At 45.8% G+C, this 19,504-nt stretch overlaps 1 protein-coding gene across 1 annotated transcript in view; it reads right to left on the bottom strand.

Annotated features, from left to right (window-relative positions):
* Arhgef4 (Rho guanine nucleotide exchange factor 4) overlaps positions 1-19,504 on the bottom strand; it is a 104,803-nt gene that overhangs the window by 77,097 nt on the left and 8,202 nt on the right. The gene's annotated exons all lie outside the window — the stretch shown is intronic.

Genomic DNA, 19,504 nt, shown 5'->3' with positions numbered 1-19,504 from the left:
CAATCTGTTTCTACCTCTTGCTCTCTGAGATTGCAGGTGGCCTCAGGCATGCCCAGCATTTGCTTGGGTTCTGGAGATCCGAACTCTAATGCTCCCTGCTTGTGGGTGTCGCTCTCCCCATGGATCCATCTCCCCTGCTTTCATCTCTCTGGGCTTTTGTACATCACTTCTGTGATTGTCACAATAGCAAAGCGCCAACCTGAGAGCACTAAGAATCTTCCCGTCACCTTTTTGAGACCACAGTAGGCCAAATAGTGCCCCATTCTGTCAGAAGGTTGTCTCGTCCTGACTCCTGAAACGTGTGACCTTACCTTTCATGGCAAAGAGGGCTTTTCAGAAATGACTAACACACCTGGAGGAGGAAGCTACCCTGTAAAGCCTCTGTGGGCCCTTACGAGGGAAAACAGGCAGCAGTCCCGGGAGGTGCCGCAATGGGAACACAAGCCTGGGTGTTCAGGGAAGGGCCTTGGGCCAAAGAATATGGGTGGGAACATTCCCACAGTAGATGTTTCACCCTAGAGCAACCAGAAGGGAACAGTCCTGCCTACATAGCACTCAGGGAGACACTTACTGGATTGTCAAACCTCCAGAACCCAACGATAATGAACTTACGATGTCTGAAGCAACCACTTTGTGGAAATTTGTTAGGATCCCAATGAGATTGGTAGAGCCAAGGACTTGAATTTATCTGTTCTCTCTCCCCCTCTCCCCAGTGTGTGTGTGTGTGTGTGTGTGTGTGTGTGTTGGTTAAGATCTTGCTAGGTAGCCCAGGTCACCTTTGAACTCTTGACTCGCCTGCCTTGGCATTGCAAGTGTTCTGCCTCAGTCTTCCCCAGTGAGTTCGGTCTCTGCCTCACAGTGATAGAGTTACAGGTGTGTGCAGTCACGGTGGGCTTTTTAGATGGGTGGTGACATAAAGAATGAAGTCAAGAACAGAATTTCTGGTTTTTCTATTCCTCATATTTGCTGTATTTTATTAGTTTCAAGAAAATCCATTAAGTGAACATGGAAGCATTTCCCAGTGGCTCCTTTTTTTGCTTTTGCTTTGTTTTTGATGGTTCTGGGATTGAACTCGGGGCTTTGCGCATGCTAAGCAAGCATTCTACTGAGCCATGCTCCCTGCTCTCACAGCCCTTTTAAGCCGGTGGAGGGCCTAGCAATCATCTTGACTGGGGTGTGCATCTCAGGGCACTTGGGGTACTCTGTGATTAGACAGTGGATCTTATTTGATCTGTTTTTAGCAGGTGTGCTATCGTGGCCTCCTGGTTTCTACGTTCAACTTCTGGATAGGTCCTAAGGATACGCCCTAGGAAAAATGGAGCCCTGCTTCATTCTGCCATCTTGCCTGGAAATGAAGGTTGCTGCAGGGAGAGTTGGAGGGGCAGCCCCCATTGGGCCTTGGTGACTGCATACAGAGGCGAGAGGGGCGCCAGCCAGTCTCTTCTCCGTCCATACTCACTGAGTGTGAAGGAAGGAAGAGGGTGCAGGGCACCATAGTGAACCACAGTGCGTGTTAACACCTCACACTGTCTCCTCTCATTAAACCTTATTGCTATTAACTGAGGGCAAGGCTCCTATTCCTCTGTCCCCGCTGACACTCCCTATGCAAAGAAATCAGAGCCCTGTAGCTTCCCCCCACCTGAGCAGGGGCCTGGCCCTGATACTCCCACTGGGGAATGCCCTTAGAGAAGCACACAGGGACGCTCCTGCTTCTTAGGAGAGGGTGAAATGCCAGCTAGGCTCTTGGTCCTGCTGAGGCCATGGCACAGGGAGCATGGATATAAGTGTTGCTTGGCTGCCTTTCCTGGGCCTTTTGTGGATTGTTTCCTGGGACTATGAGTAGAACGTCTCTAACATGTGGGGTTCCAGGAGCAGCTGCCTCCTTCTCCTCTTCCTCCTCCTTCCCTCTTGGTTGTTTCCAGCCTGTGTTAATGCTTTGTGTGTTGTTGTGAAGGAGATGTTGGAGGATCAAGAGTTGCCCGGCCACTTTAGCTAATGACATTGCACCTGCAGCCAGGAAGCGGAGAGAGATGTTGGTGTCCACCCCTCCCCTTTTCATTCGGTCTGAAATCCCAGCATGTGGGATGGTGCTGTCCACAGTTAGGGTGGGGTCTTCCCACTTCAGTTAATTTATTCTGGAGACCGTGTCCATGGGCTTGTTTCTTTAATAATTCTGGACCCTGACAAGTTGGTAATCAATGTTAATCATCACACCCCAGGGACATGATTTGCCACTTGGCAAGCAAAAAAGCAAAAAAGCAAAAAAAAGAAGAAGAAGAAGGCTTTGTAGATGTGATCAGGGAAGTGATTCTGCTGGCCTGAAGATGAAGAAAACACTTTGGATGACAGCAGTGATCAGTTGTAGCCACCATGAGCCCAGCAGCTGGCTGTCTCCATACAGCACGGCCTGGTTCTCCAAGAAAAACAAACAAATGAAACTATTCTACTCTCAAACAGATAGCTGGAGCATGGAATCCACACAGCCACTTGCACCTGAGCCAGCAAAGGTGTTTAGAGCTTTGTCACAGATGGGATCTCTAACTTCTGTCACATCTGACTGCCTTTGAGCATGTGATGATTAGCCTGGCCCCACCCCGCAAATCCAGAGCGAGCTTTATCTTAAGGCCAGGCGATTAGTAACTTCAATTACATCCGCAAGATCCTCTTATCTAGCATATCATGCCCCTGGGCATAATATTGGGAGGTAATAAGATTCCTGTGTATCATGGCAGGCAGCCACAACACAGCTGTTGCCTTCAAGTCCAATGAAGGGCCAGAGAGAAATGCTAACAGGCATTTTTGAGAGCATTGTTACATCCCTGCCAGCATGGATGGAACTTGGGATCATCTTGGAGATGGAGAGGACAAGTCTAGGTATATTTGAGGGTATATCTGAGAGGCTCAAATGAAGCCGTAGACTTGATAAGATCTAGAATATCCCAGGAGACAAGTTTCTGGGTGTGCTACACAAGAGTTTCTAGATTAAGTCAATTGAAGTGAGACCTGCCTTCTACATGGACGATATGAAATGGTGAAATGAACTGCTCATCAGAAACCGTCCCCTCCTGCTTCCTGACTGTAGATGCCACGTGACCAGTTGTGTCCTCCTGTCCCTGCTGCCTGCCTTCCCATCTACGATGAGTACCCCAACTGTGCGTCAACGTCAACCCTTCCTCAAGGCGGCTTTGTCGGGCATTTTGTCACAACAGTGCCAAAGTTCTGCCCTGAACATCTCTGCTGTCTTCACAGCTACTGATGGGATCAGAACGTCTAATAACCACGATGCAGTTAGATAAGAGTAAGCACACCGCGCCAGGCGGCTCTGGGAGTGTTGTACACCATTGCAGTTCTTCCCAGTGCCTCCTACTCCTTGGTCCTGAAGGGGGCAGCTTCAGCCTCCAGTGTCTCTTTTGCCCTGTCCTGCCCTCCACCTTATTCTCGTGGAGACCAATGGGCCTGACTCATGACGTATAATGTGTTGTCCAACCCGAACACTTAACACTGCCCCCCCACTTGTCTCCTTGGCCATGTGCCCCTTCCTTTAGACTATGTCTGAGACATACTCACTGTCTTGTGTTGGGTCTATGTTCCATGCCAGCCCCGAGCTCAGCATTAGGAGTATAAGACAGATATGGGGTCAAAAATCACATCGAGACTCTCAGCTCTCTGACCTCTGAAGGGACATGGTCCTTCATCTCAGTCCCAAACCTCCAAGGGTCTGGCATGTCATGCCTAAACACATCAGAAAGAACTCAGCATTCCACTGGCATGCCCTACTATGCTCGCCCACCTATGTCTGCCACCACTTCTGTAACAGACGTCAGGAGACCTATCATGTTCCTAGCCTAGTGAGGGTTGTAATAACAGTATCTTTAAGCCCGTGGACCAGGGGGAACGTGTGGTTAAGCATACAACCACACTACAAACGAAAGGACATTTCCCGATTTGTGGATTTGTAAATATTAACGTCAGCCTACACAGATGTAAGCCTATTTGCTTCCTGCGCTTGCATACATCTTCCAGCTTGTGTGCGGGACAGCACAGAGGACCACTGGCTGTTTACATCTGGAGTGAGCCGGTTGCGTTTGGCAGCACACAGCCTTATGTTCACTGTCTCATTTGATCTCTCTCCACTTGCTTTATGTCCCATCCCCATCTTTAATCTTTAGATAGCATCAATGCAGTGTTTTAGAAAAACGCAAAGGCTCTTGTGGTGGTTTGGATGAGAACGGCCCCCATAGGCTCATAGTTTGAATGAATGCCAGGTCACCAGGGAATGGCACTGTCTGAAGGATGAGGAGGTGTGTGTCACTGGAGGGTGGACTTTGGGGTTTTAGAAGGCCCAGAGTCTCTGCCTCTTGCAGACAAAGATGTAGGACTCTTTCTCTAGCACCATGCCTGCTCCTGTGCAGTGGTGCTTTGTGCGGGGCTAAACTGTAAGCAAGCCTCAACACTTTCTTTTATCAGAGGCGTGTTTGCTTGTTTGTTTTTGTGAGAAGGTCCTGCTGTCTCTTCACACTGACTAAGACAACTCTAATGTTACAAAGTCTCCAGCTAGCTGCTAATGTTACAAAGTCTCCAGCAAGCTGTGTGCCTGTGGTGTATGTATGAAGCCGTCCTGAGCCTTACCCGTAAGCCGAGAGGAGAAAGCTATTCTATGTACAGTTGCAAGTTAATTGAGCTAGTAGGTGACTCTGGGTGTGGTGGTGCATGCCTTTAAAACCAGCACTCGGGAGAAAGAGGAAGATGGATCTTTGTGGTTCAAGGCCATCCTGGTCTACAGAGTGAGTTCCAGTACAGCCAGACAGGATTACACAGAGAAACCCTATCTCAAAAAAGCAAAACAACAAACCAACCAACCAATAGATAAATTGGTAAGTGTAAGATGACCTGCATCTATTAAATCTTTTCCCCTTTTCTTTATCTTTAGACATTTTAAAACTTTATTTTCTTATGAATGAATGAATGAATGAATGATATGAATGAATGAATGGGGGATTGAGTGTGTAAGAGAGCAAACAAACGGAAGTCAGTTCTCTCTTTCCAGCTGTGTGGGTTCTGGGACTTGAACTTGGCAGTTAGCCTTGATAGCAAGTTGCCTTCTCCTGCTGAGCCACCTCATCACCCCCCCCCTTTTCTTTTTAAATGAGCAATAAAGACGTTTGGGACAAGCTAGGCGATGGGATACACGCCTATGCCTCCTGCCTTCAGCTCAGGGACCGTCATGCAATTGCACAAACACCACAGCTCCACACCTGAGGCCTCTCCTCTGCTCACAGAGACGTGTTCCCTTCAGTTAGTCAGGAGGTGATGGGAACAATTTTATTCTAAATGCATCTGGTTGCACAAGATGAACATCTGTAGATGTCTAGACGAGCAACTGCCAGGCAGTTGATGAGTTAAAGCCAGCCAGACACCTTTTTTTGTGAATCGGGTTTCATCAGACACACTGGGCTGTGTGCTTTTGTACGTTACAGTTGCTCAGACCACTTTTTGAACTAAACTGTCCCCTGCCTTCCTCCTCCCCCCCATGATTTCTGTATTGAAGCCCAAATATGTTAGTATTTGGAGGTAGGGCCTTTAGCAAAATAATAAAGGTTATATGAACTCATCAGGTGGGGCCTCAATTTGAGGCTTGGTGTCCCTATAAAAAAGAGAGGCCAAGGATGTTTGTGCCTCAAGCTGCCCTCACTTGGCAGCTACAAGCCTACAACTTTCTAGGGATCTGATCAGAAACCCCATGAAAGGGTATGTGCCTAGTGGCTTCTGGTTTTACCTTACTGGATTCTAAGTCCATGGAAGGCAGCTCTAGAGCCACCTCATCGTCTTTTTTATCAAAAGAGAGAGGAGAGAGTGGGGATAGAGAGAGGGAAGGGTTCTTCTTATAAGAACCTCTGAGAAGCAGCTTGAGAGCCACAAAAATGGTGTGTACAGCTATGCTAAGACAGTTACTTCTTCTCCGCCCAGGAGCCCACACCCACATTTAAATGTGTCTCCTGAGACTCTTGTTTGAGAGGCCCACGCTCGTAGTTTGAGGTGTATCTTTTTACCAAGGAGCAGTAAAGGATACAGAAAGACAGTAATCATAGATGAGAAAGAATGAAGAGCCAGGCAATAAGAGTAAACATGGACTACAGTAGACACTTCTAACCCACAGAAGTATTGAAAAAGAGACCTCAGGGGCTGAGAAGATGGCTCCATGTGGAGGAGTGGCTGCTGTTCAAGCACAAGGACCTGAGTTGAATGCCAATCACCAGTGTAAAGAAGCTGCTAATGGCCACGTGCATGCTTGGAACCCCAGTGCTATTGGGGAATGGAGGCAGAGAACCACTGGGGTTTGCTGACTGCCCACCTACCTGCAACTTCAGTGGAAGATTCTTCCACAAGGGAATAGAGTACAGAATGGTAGATCAGGATGGCAATGTTGTTCTCTGGCCCTTTGCAATTGCATAAGTATATGTGCACACACACACACACACACACACACACACACACACACACACTGCACATGTACACCACACATCCCACCATACATACATACATCCCAAAAAAGAAAAAGAAAGCATAGATATAAACTATAACACAACATCACAGAAGTCAGCAGAGATGTGGAATGAAAGTTCGGGGGTCATTATGCATGAAGGATACAAGAAAAATATACACATTGCAAGTTGTTGGGTAGTAATGTCCTTTAGTTGAACCCTTGCAGTATGGAGGGAGGCTCCTTAAGGCTGAGAAAGTTCTAAGTTAATATATTCTCTCCAGGGAAAGTAGAGTAGGCTCACGGAACTCAGGAAGTAAATCACTTAAAGGTCTCAAGATCCCCAAACTAGCAAGGAACACTGGGTCCTCATGCCTATTAGCATGCCTGGAAGCAACTGCAAGGAAGTGATACTCTCAAGAGAGCCAAGCTGCCTAGAAGAGCTTCCTCCACCCACCTAGCTGCCTGCAAGTCCTTCGGGAAACCCCAAGGCTTGCAGCTTTTGTGAGTCATCATTTGGGGTGGGCTTTTCATTGATACAGCTGGATTTGAGTGTCCTCTGCCTCTGTAAGTAACCCTTTACCAATACACTCATTGAGTCATCACATTGGACTCTAGTGTAATCATTACTTTGGCCTGTGGCTGGTTCCTTATCTGGGGAGAGTAGACATGTATGTGTGTCATGTCTCACTCAACACAGATTGTGGCCAAACACTAAGGGAATAGTAGAACTAATTCCTAACTTCTAAGCAACAAGAGAAAAATATGCAACGATGGCAAAATTTGGAAGATTGACATTACATGAACTATGTCCTCTGATCCAGTATAACCAATAAATAAAAGGTACAATCTGTTTGTTTGTGTGGGGGTTGGGGTGGTGCCGGTGTGCATTTGCATGGACATTTCTAGAGGCCAGAGGTTGACATTTAGGTATTTCTGGAGGTCAGAAGTTGACATTGGGTGTCTTCTCTCAGAGCTGATCAGCAGAATACTGATCAGAATTCCAGCAGGCTTTGTAGAAATTTTAAGGAGACTCCAAAGTTTATATTGAAATACGAATGTTTTAAAGTAGCTAGAACGATTTTGAAAAAGTAAGCATATAATTAGGGTTACCACACTGCCTGGCTTAGGAGAACTATAATAATCCAAGAGCACGATGTGGTGTGAAGACATTAAGTGGAACAGTAGACCCAAATAATGACCCAAAATTAAGATGTGTAGATTTACCAGTTGTTGATACAAAAGGAATTTATTAGGGGAAAGCATAGTCTTTCAACTGATGGTAGCAAAAATGCTATACATGTTTATACTTTTAAAAAGTTTATCAAGCTGACTTAACCACTAACATAATTAAGGCAATATTGAAATCTTTGAAGCTTTAGGAAGGCTGAGGTAAGAAGAATTTGAGGCTAATCTGGGCGGCATATCAAAACTCTGTTTCAAAATTCCAATTGCCCAGTGTAAGCATGCTTGCCTGGCATGTGCCGAGCCCTGGGTTCAATTCCTAGAACCACAAAACAAATAATAAAAAATACCATTTTCTGCCAAGGAAACATATAGCAGTTTTTACCAAGGTATTCGAGGGATAAATAATCAGAACCTTATTCAGTCACTGAACTTGAAGCTCATGGATTCAGCTAGCATGAATGGCCAATGAGTTTCATGGGTCCATGTGTGTGTCTGCACCCCATCCTCCTCCTCCTACATGCCTTGGCTACAGGCACATGCTAACACCTAGCCTTTAAGGATGCTGAGGAGCTGAGCTTATGTCTTCATGCTTATATGGCAAGCACTTTATGAACTAAGCCCCAGTCCCTGTCTAGGTCAATACTCAAAAAGAGTTTAACTTAATGATAAAACTGATCACATTCCCACAAGCCAGCCCATTGGACCCTTCCAAATATCATCCTTTAAGGAAGTCCTATTTGGTCATGTAAGAAAGAAAAGGCAGAAGGAAATTAAGAGAATTATCTGGTCCCCATGGACAGAGCAAGCTATGCCAAGGCCATTGGCTAGGACCACGGGGAGGGCCATCACTATCAGATTTCAGGAGTGTACTAACCTGTGCCCATTAGGGTTCCTTACCCCCACCCCTCCCCCCAACCTGAAGAAAAAAACAGAGGACAGACTGCTCTGCTGCCACCTTAAGGCTGGTCTGCAGAAAACAAGAGAGGAAAATGAGACCCAAACAGAAATAGCATGATGTGAGCCTGCCTTGCAGATCTCAGAGAGGAAGGCAATTTGCTCTCCCGGAACAGCAAGGCACTTGCTGGTTCGTAAAAGGAGAGCAATCAGAATGAATCTGTGATCCTGGGCCAGAGGTGCCAGGAAGGCCAGGACAGAGGCAGACAGCAACATCAGCATCCTCCGTGAACTTGGAGTATGTATTCCAAGGCAGCTTTCTCCAAGCTTTCACCCCTCGGGAAAAGAGCCAAGAGCAGCCTATCACCACCAGAGGGCACCAGGGATCTCGCAACAGCTGTCACTTATCTCCAAGCCAGCCTTGCTGAGGGCTATGGGAAACTCTGGCTGTAGATAGAAAAGCCCAAGGCACCGTCACCCTGTAGCTATCACACCACCAAATGCCCTACCCTCGCCCTAGCTGCCACACAGGGCTTCTGCTGCCCACTCACACAGGGTTTACTTTCTGATCACAATATTGAATATTGAAGACTAACTGAAATTGCATCCCAGGTGTTAGTTCTTTAGCTTTGAAGCTAAGGAAGGAGCACTCTTGACAATGGTGGTATTTTTTTTGCACTCACAGCAACTCATTGAGAGACCCACAGTACCTGCATCTTACAGATATGAAGATGAGGCGCCTTACTCTCCGTGTGCAGTGTCTCCATGTGTCCACGCTTGGAGTTCGGAGGCTAGAGGAGGGCACCAGACACCCTGCCCCACCCTCTCCACCTCTCTCCTTTCAGACAGGGTCTCTCAGGGAACCTGGGCGTGGCTGCTTTTCTAGTGAGGCTGGCTGGCTAGCAACCCCCAGAGACCCTTCCCTTCTTTGCACTCTGCCACTAACAGACACACATGCCACACCCAGCTTTTAAGTAAGTCCGGGAACTGAACTCAGGACCTCATGCTTGCTCACGAACGCTCTTATGCACTGAACCATCTCCCCAGACCCGTTTTAACTTTTGAAAACCAGTTTCTTACTGAACTTGACGCTTGCTGACTTGTCTAGACTGGCTAGCCAGCAAGCTCCACTTATCCTCTGGTCTCCCCTTCCCCAGACCTGGGATTACAGGCATGCACCGCCACGCCTGGCTGCTAAGTCTGACTTTTTTTTTTTTTTTTTAATGTGGGTGCTAAGAATCAAACTCACTTCCTCATCCTGGTTGGGCAAGTACTTCACCAACTGAGCCATGGAGATGTTTTAATAACCAGCAGAGAGAGGGCTAATTCTCTCTACTGACAAGATGAACTGAAACAGACACGCACTGGTTCTTCCAAAGCAGAGCCTCTGTCTAACCTTCGCTGCAGATACAAAGCAGTGTCACATTGTTACAGCTGGTGGTTTGCATCAAAGTTGATGCTAAAGACAGGCTTTGTCTCTAACAGCCCTGGTGGGGCTAACAAGGTCTGATCTGAAATCACAGCCCAGCAGCTTTCATTGCTGGGCTGTTCTTCGAAGCCCTGCTGAGCAAGGGAGGAAGAATGAGCCTCCTAGCCAGAAACAAGGTCGAGCTGTTTTGTTTGCGGTAGCAGATTCGAGAAAGTGATTTCTCATTTGCAGGGGCTCTGAGGGCCTTTCCCCAGGATCTGGGAGACCAGTAGAGCTCGGTTTGCTAGAATAGTACCTTGAGTCAGTTCCCCGAGTCAGGATTTAAAGACTGTAACACACGAACATACAGATGACAGGAACTTTGGAAAATGCCACAAAGTTAAGTAGATACCCCCCCCCCCTGCGGATTTATTGAAGCTTTTATTCATGAATGAGGTTTTGTTTCCTCCAGATATAAGACACTGAGGTTTAGAAAGGTCTTCTGTAGGCTGGGAGATAACTTAGTGGGTAGGTGAAACATTTCATATATATGCATGAAGATTTGCATTTAGTCCCCAAGTCCACATGGGGGGGGAGCTGGGTTGTGGTACAGTGGTATGACCTATAACACTAGCACCCAGGAGATGGAAAAAGCAAATGCCTGAGACCCACTGACCACACAGTGTAGCCTACTTGGTGAGGTCTGCATCACTAAGAAACAGTCTCACAAAATAAAGTGGGAGGAATCTGAGGAGCAACAGCTGAGGTTGACTTCCGACCTCCGAATTACACACACACACACACACACACACACACACACACACACACAAAGGCTTTATCTGAGGTAACAAACAAGGCTACAGAGCCTCTTTCTGGTCCCCATTTCTGGACAGCATCCTGGATCTGGGGTCTCGGGCTGAGTGGTCTCCATCCCTGCCATGTCTGCTTATCCATTTTGACACGCCCATCCTTTCTTCTGAAGTGCCTGCCTCTTCTTGTCCTCTCCGCTCTTCCCGAGGCCCTCCTGCACTCTCAGATGCGCCTGAGCTCACCAAAGAGGAGGAAGAACAGTGTTTACCTCCTAGGAGCTGAGGAGGAAGTGCCACGCCAGAGGGGGAGACGCACCAATGATTCTGGAAGGAACCATGCGGCAAGCCTCCTTACACTGAACAACAGCAGAGGACCAGACTCTTTTCAGAGGCTCAGAGCCTTTCACATGCCCTCAAATTCCTCTTTAGCTGAACATTCCCAGAAAGGTGAATAATAGCTCCCCAGCTGCTGCCAGGCAACCCGAAGGCCAAATGGCCCTCCTCTGCCAGATGAGGTTGCTGAGAGGGACCCTCTTTCAGGCTCTCTGTGCACGGTCACTGAGGATGCCAAGAAGCAGGGCCACCCCCCACTGGAAGCCTCTGACCCTGATGTCGATGAGTGAAACACACACAAAACATTCCGTACCCTTTCCCTCTAGGCTTTGAATCAGTGACACATGGTCTTTCAATGCCTAGGAAGGACTAGGAATACAGAGCTACAGCACCCTACTCTGCCAGGGACAATGCATTCCTTGGAGCTTGCCATACTCACACTTTGCTTGGATGTAAACCCTGTTGTTGGGGCTGGGGAGGTGCTTTCCTGGTACAGAAAGTCTGAGGACTCAAGTTTGATACCCAGAAGACATGGGCACAGGCAAAGCTGGGTGTGTTGGCAGGCATTGTGTAATCTGAAATAGGCAGATCCCTGAGGCTTGATCAGCCTAGCCTCCTTGGTAAGTACTAGGACAGTGAAAAGGTCTGTTTGGAAAAACAAATGTGACGGTGAGCAAGGAAAGCCACTCTATATTGGCCCTTGACCTGCGTGCACACACATGAACACATCTGCACATTTATAATTCATGCATGTATTTCCTCCCTAGAACACACACACACACACACACACACACACACACACACACACACACGTACGTCGTTGTCCTCTGCTAACTTTTAGGCACTTTTAAATTTTGGACACAGCTCTAAATTGCCATTCCATCTCTGCTCATTATAGTAAACTTGATGCAACCTAGAGTCACCTGGGAAGAGGGATGACAAATGGAGTTACCGCCATCAGATTGGCCTGTGGCTGTGTTTGTGTAGCACCTGTCATGATTGCTAATCGACAGAAGAGGGCCCAGCCCACTATGAACCATCGCTAGGTAGGTAGGTGGGTCTGGGCTGTGTAACATAATTAGCTGAGCATGAGCCAGAAACAACTTTCCTCCTAGTCCCTGCCTCTGCTCCTACTTGAGTCCCTGCCCTGACTTTCCTCGATGACGGACTATGATGTGCAACTGTAAGCCAAGTAAACCCCCCCAAAAATTACTTTTCATAATATTATTATCACAGAAATAAAAATAAAAACTTCCATATGTCAGGTAACACCAAACAGCCAACACCCATCACCTCCCCAGAGAAAGGACCGACTGCCTACGAGGATTCCTTGCTTATCTTGTGATGTTTCTACATCTGATTGAAAAGGGCACTACCACCCAGCCAGTGGAGGCAGAAGCCAAGGCTTTCTTGTCCATCCACATGCTAACTGCCACCCACCCCACAGTGCTTTTCCATTGGAACCTAGATCTTTCCTACAGCTTTCCTATTCTACAGACCTCCAGCCTTATCCCTTAGCCTTCCTTGTTGCCAGACAGGCCATCCTGAGGCTCAAATCTGGTGGTTTTCTTATATATCCTCATCCAACTGATACCTGTAAACCGCTTCCTTGAGATAACCCCGATTCACAACTGTCCTAGTTATGGTTGTGTCTCTATGAGGAAACACCATAACCAAAAGCAAGTTGTGGAGGAAAAGGTTTGTTTGACTTATATATCCATATTATAGTGAGTGAAGGAAGTCAGGGCAGGAACTCAAAGGGTGGGAATCTGGAGGCAGGAGCTGATGCAGAGGCCATGGAGGGTGCTGCTTACTGGATTTCCCCTCATGGCTTGCTTAGCCTGCTTTCTTATAGAAACCGGGACCACCAGCCCAGGGATGTCACCACCCACGATGGTCTAGGGCCTCTCCCCCATCAATTACTAATTAAGAAAATGTCCTACAGCCAGATCTTATGGAGACATCTTCTTAACTGAGGTCCCCTCCTTCCAGACTATAGCTTATGTAAAGTTGACAAAAAACTAGCTGGTACAATGACCCTCTAGGATGATGGTGTCTGAGACACAGAGCCAGAGTTACCTCCCACGAGAATAGGGATTTTGTGGCAGAGGTTCCTGAAATGGAAAATGAGGCTGGATAGCTATAAAAATCCCTAGAGGAAGTACACTTGGATGCTGATGAAGGAGTAGAAGTGGGAAGACAGGGTAGGATGTGGGAAGCAGAGGGTGAGGATGCCTTTGAAGATGAAGTCAGCCATACCCTGAAGCCCATCAGTGGTCAGTAGAAAATGAATGTGACAGGAAGTAGATTCTCTCTCAGAGCCCCACAGACACCTGGACTTTAAACTTAAGACTTGAGATTTTTTTTCCTTCAGGGAGAATATATTACTAAATCTATAGTAATGTGTCCTACCACAGGAGAGTGATGTAGTCTACAAAAAACTGTAAGAAAATTCATACATACACAAGCACATATCTGCCTGCTCCACATCACCTCTATGGTCTGTTGTATACAATGCCCCAAATGTATAAAATCCTTTGCTTCTGCAGGATTTGTCATAACTAGAATACCCATCCTTCTTTAATACCCAGCTAAGATAGCCACGGGGCCAAACCAATGCCATGGCCAGGGAGCAAGCAAGGGGCACCCAATCAGTAAGCACCATGTAGCCTTATGCAAGCTCAAGATAGCCAAACATAGCTTCTCCCACCCTGACGCTAGAAAGTCTCTAACTGCTAAGCCACCAACCAATTCTATAGCAAACCATAAACTTTGTGGTTAGCCCCCAGACTAACCTCCCCTCCCTGGAATTCCCCTAGTTTTCAAGCTTCTCTTGGGCTTTCCATTTTGCTACTTTGTCAGATGGTTTGGCGCCCCAGCATGCAGGAGTTAAATGCTCTTGTTGAGTTGCATACATATCTGGTGGTCTGCCAACATCTAATGTCCAGGGCACATGACTGTTACATGGCAATTTTCTCTGAGTTGAGACATTCCATCCTGGAGAGAATCTGAAGAGTCTGGAAGTTTGGGTCTGGAGATGTGGTGCAGTGGTTGAGCACACTTACTAGTTTTCCAAAAGACCAGAGTTTGGTCACAACCATCTGTAACTCTAGTCTGGCCTCCACACACATGTGCACACACACACACACACACACACACACACACACACAAGACTCAGGAATTTCTAAACGGAGTTTTATTCTAATTTAAGAAGTAAACAACTCACAGGTCTCAGGAAGTCCATGAAACTGACCAAATGCACAAGGCCTCTTCCTCCCCAAGGTTATGTAAGTAATAAGAGACTCTACAAACTGTCAAGCTGCCTGCAAGTCATGCAGAAAGCTCCAAGGTATCAGCAGCCTTCATGACTCACCTCCCATGCTGGGTTGGTTTTCAGTGACACAGCTGCCTTTGAGTCACCCCTGCTTCTGCAAGTAACACTCACGCTCCTGAGTTCCCTGGGTCATTGAGTTGGTCTCTAGTGGTATCATTAATTTGGTCTGTCATTAGGGCCCTATCTAGAATGAACAGACTTTTGTTTACCTCTCCCCAGAAATAGTCAAAACAACAGTAACCACCTGTTGTCTCCAGTTACTCTGATTTTATTTTATTTTATCAAAGCCTTCTGTATTGAGACATACCTGGGAGACTAGTGGTGTGTGTGTGTGTGTGTGTGTGTGTGTGTGTGTGTGTGTGTTGTCTGTACACTTGGTAATTTTTAGATAAGATCATGAGAACTCTGCCTTAAGCAATGGTTTGATGGACTGTTGAATTAAATATCTTAATAAATGGTTGAGAGATAGTAGAAACTACACAAAGTAGAGCCTGGTTGGAGGAAGTAGGTCACAGGGGTGTGGCTGGCTGGGATCCTTCCTGTCTTCACTCTGCTTCCTGAGAGCTATGGCCCAGACAGCTCTGCTTCACCGACCTTGTCATGGGGGACTGAAATCATGAGCTAAAGTGAAGCCTTCCCTTTCATTCATCTTCCCAGGCACTTGGTCACAGCTGTGGAAAAGTAATTTACAATGTAAAGAATTACTAGTGCGATAGCTAATCTTGGGTGTCAACTTGACCACAGCTGGAATCCACTAAAAACTTAAGCATCTGGCCACACCTGTGAGGGATTATTCTTGATTGGGTCATTTAAGGTAGGGAGGGCTACTGTAAGTTGAGATCATTTGAGGTCAGAAGACCCACCTTAAATCTGGGCTACCCTTCTGGTGGCCGCCTAATGAAAGGACACAGAAGAGAAGGCAGTTTTTGGTTTTCTGCCCTCACTCTCACAGGCATGTTCATCCATCCTGCGGCTGAGGTAGCATTAGAACCTACTTCTTTGGGATGCCAATGAATACTGAAGATCAGTTGAAACAACCAGCCTTGTGGATTAAACAACTATTGGGTTCCTGGCCTTTCTATCAGGACTAGCTGGACCACAGATTGTAAGCCATTCTAATAAATACATTTAATATAGATAGATAGATAGATAGATAGATAGATAGATAGATAGATATGTTGTATCAGTTCTGTTCCTCTAGAGACAACCAACTAATACACTGGGCATCTATGAGAGTCTAGGTTCAATCTTCAAGACAGGAAAAATAATTCCCCGTGGAAGTTCTGTCTCCAGGTAGAGATAGAGTAAGCATACACCACTCTGTCTCTCTGATGAACACAGCTATGAAGCTGAGAAGTCTTCAAACTAAATAGCTAGAGGAGGCAGAGGAACATAAAACACACAGAAATAATAGGTGAATCTGGTTTTCATTCCATGATCTTGAAACAAGTGAGTATAAGAATAAAATATATGAGAAAGAGCCATATCCAGTGGGATGGCTCAGCCAGTAAAGGTACTTGTTGCCAAGGCTGACAAACTGAGTTTGTTACCAGGGACCACATGGTAGGAGAGAATCAACCCCCAAAAGTTTTCTTATGACCTTCACACTCACTTTTTGGCATGTGTATGCCAACACAATATGCATACACATACAATAAAATAAATATTTTTAAAAACAAGGAGCCAAAAACACTGATACAATAGATATAAAAAGAGTAATAAAGGTGCATTATGAATATACTCATAACTTTAATTACTTAGATGAAGTCCCACTTAATAGGCATAAAGATAACATAGCTGTACCAACCCACACAGAAGTAAATGCCATATATAAATGGGCATTACAAAACTAAAACCAAAACACAACAATAATAGCAACATACAACTAGAAATGGACATATAAACAAGAGCAATGTTGGTGATGGCTACCAGAAGCTAAGTGCTCAGGCATCAATGGACAAAATGGCGTCACAGTCATAGTCTCCTTTCTTTCCGCTTTCTCCCAGAGAAACGGCTTCAGCTGTGGACGCTGGTCACACCTCTCCATCCTTTCTGCTTCCTTCGTGCATTCCTGTCACAGTAGCAGCTTTTACTTAGGGGGTTAGGGGAAGGCAAAGCAAGATCCAGAACAGTCACTCCAGCATCACAGTTTTAAAAGGGCTCCTTAGCTGAGTCCTGCTGAATGTTGTAAACACCAATTTGATGTTTTCTATGTATCTGCTGCTTCTGTCTTATTATTCAAATCCCAGGTTATATTAAATAACTATATTCACTGTACAGGTTATAATGACTTTTTGTGCTTTATAATAAAGTTTACCTGTAAACATACAAAGCCTCACAGCTTAAGGGTATATGCACAGGTAATATTAATTCAATGCATTATCCTAGGGATGGATTTTGGATTCTGCTTTCCTTTATTAAGGTGGCACTGAACAGAACTATTTTCTAAGCCAAATAGCTTCCATCTTCATAAGACTGGCTGTGTCTGCTTATAAAAGTCATCACGGCTGCTTTTATTGGTTGTCAGTGTTCCTTTATAGAAGGAGGGGGTGAGGAGGGTCACTGGAGCCTCACCTGAGTAACCAGTCATCCTTCTGGACAGTTGCTGTACTAATTGCATAGTGTGAGGGAGGAGCCAGAGTATATAGGCTGTAGAAGACTAGGGAGAAGGGGCTCCACCCACCCAACTATGAGGAAGGGTGAAGACTTTCCAGTAAAGCTGATTTTGAGGCACCCGTATACCTTCATCAGTAACTCCTCATGTATTCTCTGTGAAGAAGCCCAATAACTCACCAGGTCCTTGCAGTGAATTTTGGTGAAATCAGATTTTGTTTTATCATTGAGACCTTATTCTTACTCACCCACCCACCCCCAGGGTAAAAATCTTGGAAAAGATGGTACTTTTATGTGTTATCGTTCCCAAATCTCATAGAATTAAAAAAGAAAACCAGTAAGTGAGTAGAAGAAAATGTAAGAAGGTTGTAATAATGGAAGTTTATTTATTATTGTTATTTTGTTTTTGAGGACAGGTCTCACTATGTAGCCCTGGCTGTCCTGAATTACACTATGTAGACAAAGTTGGTCTTGAACTCACAGAGGTCCACCTGCTTCTGCTGTCCAAGTGCTGGGATTAAAGACATATGCCACCACACCTGGCTAAGAATGAAAAGGTTTTTAGGAAAAGATTAAAAATGGCTGGATTTTTTTTTTCCAGAATGAAAAAGGAAGCTGAATTGTTTAAGCAACTTACAAAGGTCTGAGCAAGTCACACAAAGAATGAAGCTATGCATATGAGTCTGACTCTCTAGGTAGCATGCCTGCCATTTTCTTTTGCAGCTACTGGGAGAAAGTGGGAGAGGAAGGAAGAAAGGGATGGGGACAGAGAGTAAGCCCTAGAGATGAGCTTTGCCTGAATAATAATCTCTACTCTGGGTATCAGAAGCAGTGCATACCCAGTCACCTTTCGGGCCCCTTTCACCCTGTTCTGAAACAGGGTCTCACCCCTTCACTTGGAGCTTGCTGAGTTGGCTAAGTGGGACAGCCAATGAGCCTCGGGGATCTGCCTGTCTCTGCCTCCCTGGTAACTGGGTATAAGCACTCTCCATCATACCCGTATAAAAGCTACAGGCAGCCCTGCAATCCCAAGGCACTGGGGCAGAAACAGGAGGATCTGTGGACCTTTCTGGCTAATAGCCTGGCTCCCGGTTCAGTGAGAGAGCTTGTGTGACAAGATCAAGACAGAGAATGACACACGCCTGACCTGAACACACAACATATACCGTACACATATCAGAATGCACACAAAAGTCACTTGAGCTCTCCACAGGCTGGGACTCCCCTTGCTGAAGAGGCTTTTAAGTATCTAGGGCCAAGTAAGTCCCTGTGGAGATATGATTCCGTTTCTCTTGGCTGGATGTACTGGAGGAGATCTGCTTGGTCAAGCGGCGACTTGGTATTTAGCAGGTGAACTGTTTTCCAAAGTGCGTGAGCCATCTTACAAACTCACCAAGAATGGCTGCCACCTCCTCTCCAAGGCACCTAAAACTGCTGGTATCTTCATTACAGCAGTGGCAGAGGATATGGAGGGGTAGCCCATAATTCTTGTTTACATTTCCCAATAACTTATGACCATGAAGGAACCTCTGTGTTTGTGTGTGTTTATTAGTCATGTGTATGATGTCACTGCAGAAGTTAAATTGAACTGTGTTGTAGTACAAGTCCCTATTGTCAGATACATCATTTGAAAAGATTAGTCTCCCACTTAGTGGATTGTCTTTTAGGTCTTTGCATAGTAGTGTGTGTAGTGCATAGTTTTTAAAATCAACTTCATTTTTATTTTTACCATTTCTGCCTTTCTGTCATATCTAAAAACCATGTGTAGCCCAAGTAACAAACATGTAATGTTCTGTTCTCAGACATCGGGCATTATTAAGTTTGTTTTAGCTATCTGGCGTCACTGAGGACACATGTAAACTTCAGAATTTTTTTATACCTTAGGCAAATTTATTGGAATTAAAGAGATTGTACTGAATCTCTGGAGCACTCTAGGGAGTGCTCACATCAATCCTGCCTAGTGGAGCACCCTCGGGAATACCAATGTCAGTCTGTGGAGCACCTCTGTGGAGCACCCTCGGCAGGGCCAATGTCAGTCTGTGGAGCACCCTCGGGAATACCAATGTCAGTCTGTGGAGCACCTCTGTGGAGCACCCTCAGGAATACCAATGTCAGTCTGTGGAGCACCTCTGTGGAGCACCCTCAGCAAGGCCAATGTCAGTTTTTTGGTTTTTTTTTTTTTTTTTTTTTTTTTTTTTGAGTCAGGCAGAACTGAATTCAGTCAGTAGAGCACTCTAAGTGGTACTAAGGTGAGTTTGTGGAGCACTCTAAACAGTGATGATTCTATGGAGCACTATAGGCAGTGCTGGTTTCAGTCTATGGAGCACTCCCAGCAACACTGACATCTTAACATTAAGTATCATCGTTTACAAACAAAATAATAATAGTTAATAATAAATGCCATTCCATTTATTTGAGTCTTGGTAAATTTCTTTCAGCGAAGT

Source organism: Phodopus roborovskii, unplaced genomic scaffold (assembly GCF_943737965.1).
Source record: "Phodopus roborovskii unplaced genomic scaffold, PHOROB, whole genome shotgun sequence".
Taxonomy (NCBI): Eukaryota; Metazoa; Chordata; class Mammalia; order Rodentia; family Cricetidae; genus Phodopus; species Phodopus roborovskii.
The sequence above is the reverse complement of the archived record's forward strand: the minus strand, read 5'-3'. Positions and strand labels throughout refer to the sequence as shown.